The following is a 2,781-nucleotide window of genomic DNA, read 5'->3' as shown; positions in this document are numbered from 1 at the left end:
TATAAAAAGAATAGAGTACACTGGCATTTCTCCTACTATAAAATGAAACAATTGACATCTATGGGAAATAAATTAAAGGTGGTTATCTAAGAAAGAGGGGTGAAGGAGGGGCAAAAGCAGTTGGAAATCACATTTTCCCAAGCATGCCTGTGTCATTTTAACTTTTGAATAATAAGAACATGTTATCTACATTAAAAGAATTTTTAAACATTAAAAAGAATACTTACAGAAAGAAGAGAAAGAGAGACCCGTAGATAAGACTCAAAACTAAGGTTTAAAGAGATTTTTTGCTCTGAAATTAGATGCTGAAAAGCAATCTTGGTGTGGTCATTGCAAAAAAAAAATGCTTTTTTCCTCTTCAATCAAGTTAAAGAATATGATAATCTGTTTTTAAAAAGCTATTTGAATGAGTAAGAAATTTGGAAAGGGGAGAAAAATGTACAATGAGGACACTCAAGTATAAAGGTTCTTCAAGTATGGCCCCAGTACCAGCAGCATCAGCATCATTTGATAACTTGTAAAATTAAAATTCTCAGGCTCCCACCCAGACTACTGAATCAGAAACTTTGTACTAGTCCAGCAATCCTGGTAATACCCTCAAGTCTGAGAGTCACATATCTTTTCTGGTTCTTCCCACAGGTTCATGTACACCACCAGTCTGCATTTCAAACAAGCTCCAGGATGTAGGACCACACTTGGATAAGCAAAGCTGAAGTCCTCCTGGGGGAAAAAGGTATGTAACCTTCATATGGTTGAGTTTCCCATGAAACCTGTACGCAGTATCAGATGAAAAAAGTTATTATACAGGCTTCCTAGCCAAGATATATCATGGAGCTAGTTTCCTACATAAACTGTGTACACAGAGAATAAATGTTTTCAAATACATTCTTATAAAAACAATAACAACTATGAATCATTGAAATTCAACTTAAGGATGTCTCACTTGAAAAAATTTATAAGTGGACCTACAAACTTTCAGGAATAGGGCAAAGAAACAAAAATAATCAATATTTCATAAATTCTGCCTGTGTTGTCTGAACAACTAAACCTCAAATGCATTAACTGCCCACCATGTGCTTTCATGGAAAAGCACCAAGAAGTTTGTTTTCCTCAAATCCTTTTCAAAAAACAAATTGTTCTCAGGTTAATGAACACTGATCTTCCATTTGTTTTACACAAAGAGAAAGATCTGTATAGGATTCTTCTGAATAAAAAATTCTAGTTTAGCAGAGTGCAGCGCACACGCTCAGAAGGCGAGCAGCTTTGGAGCAGCGGTGCTGCAGCAGCGGCGGGATTCGGACCGAGCTGGAACCCTCCCTGAGCCCCAGAGCTGCCCTGGACTCCCACCCCGGCTCCCCTATGGCACTCGTCCATCTCTCCCGAGCCCTGCCGCCCAGCCCCAGGACCTGCGCCCTGAGCACCCCTCCTCACCTTCCTCTTCCAGGCACCTCCTTCCACCAACCCGCTGGCCACCATGTCGGTGGAGCTGGAGGAGGCCCTGCCACTCCTGGGCGCCGAGGGGGCCATGGGAGGCGGGTGGCGATGCGTGCGGGGGCAGACAAAGGGCCGTGGTTGCCCCAAGTGTAAGGGCAGCTGCAAGAAGAACCAGCTGGGCAAGTACAGCCAGCTGGTGGTGGAGACGTCAGCAGGCTGGGCGAGCAGCGGCTTGTCGCTGGCAGCCATCTATGCAGAGGCCAGGAAGGTGGTGGGGTTCCACCAGAAGAACAGCCGCACCTACCTCAAGTACTTGGTGAATGCTGGTGCAGAATGACTTGCTACTGTAGGTCAAGGGTACAGGCGCCACGGGCTCCTTCAAGCTCCATTGCCAAAAGCTGGCAGCCAGCTAAAGGTGTGCCCCTTTTCCGCGCCTGCTCTGCACAAACACAAGAAGCCACTAGCATGGCGCCACGCAAACCCCTGACCCACCAAGGGTGCCGCAGCCAACAAGCATGCACCCCTGAAGGCCGCTGCCACCAAGGACAAGGTCAGCAACAGCAGCAGCACCAAGACCAAGAAGGCAGCGGCGGGGGAGCAAGAAGTTGAAGAAGGCAGCCAAGTCCAGTGTCCCCAAGGTGCCCAAGGGCTGCAAGTGAGCGCCCCGCCCCCACAGGGGACAATGTGGAGGGGGACCATCCCCCTGGGCCACGACTTTACCTCCCCTCCCCCACACGCCTTTCTGGCCTCCCCTCCCCCATGCGCTGCAGGGAGATTTTTGAAACAGCCAAGGTGAGCCCTGATTGGCTCTGGCCCTTAGCAATGGCTGTAGCCTTGGTTACCGCCCACCATGAGCCAATAGGCAGGACCCTGGTTGGCCAACTGGCCTTAGCTGCCAGGCCTCTCCACCTCCCTCTCCCCACCTCTGGGATCCAAACAATCGCTCAGGATGCAGGGCAGCACAGCCCTCCCCTCTCCCCCAAGCATCAATAAAACATTATTGACCTTTGCAAAAAAAAAAAAAAAAAAAAGAATTCTAGTTTAGACAGAAAGATTTAGAAGTGGAACGTGGTGGCACATGCCTGTAATATCAGCAGCTCTGGAGGCTGAGACAAGAGTCTCTCAAATTCAAAGCTAGCCTCAGGGATGGTGAGGCACTAAGCAACTCAGTGAGTCTCTGTCTCTAAATAAAATATAAAATAGGGCTGGGGATGTGGCTCTGTGGCTGAGTGCCCCTGATCTCAATCCCTGGTACTCACCCCCCTCCAAAAAAAAAAAGAAGGATATAGAAATCTGTAACTTCTTTTTGCAAGTCACCTTTGAATAGTTTTTGGTGGTAAAATTAAC

General features: G+C 47.5%; 1 pseudogene; it reads left to right on the top strand.

Annotated features, from left to right (window-relative positions):
- Positions 1 to 1,474: 1,474 nt before the first annotated feature.
- On the top strand, positions 1,475 to 2,093 carry LOC144250983 (histone H1.10-like; annotated as a pseudogene).
- The last annotated feature ends 688 nt before the right edge of the window (positions 2,094 to 2,781 follow it).

This window comes from Urocitellus parryii, chromosome Y, assembly GCF_045843805.1.
Source record: "Urocitellus parryii isolate mUroPar1 chromosome Y, mUroPar1.hap1, whole genome shotgun sequence".
In the NCBI taxonomy this organism is placed as follows: Eukaryota; Metazoa; Chordata; class Mammalia; order Rodentia; family Sciuridae; genus Urocitellus; species Urocitellus parryii.
The sequence above is the reverse complement of the archived record's forward strand: the minus strand, read 5'-3'. Positions and strand labels throughout refer to the sequence as shown.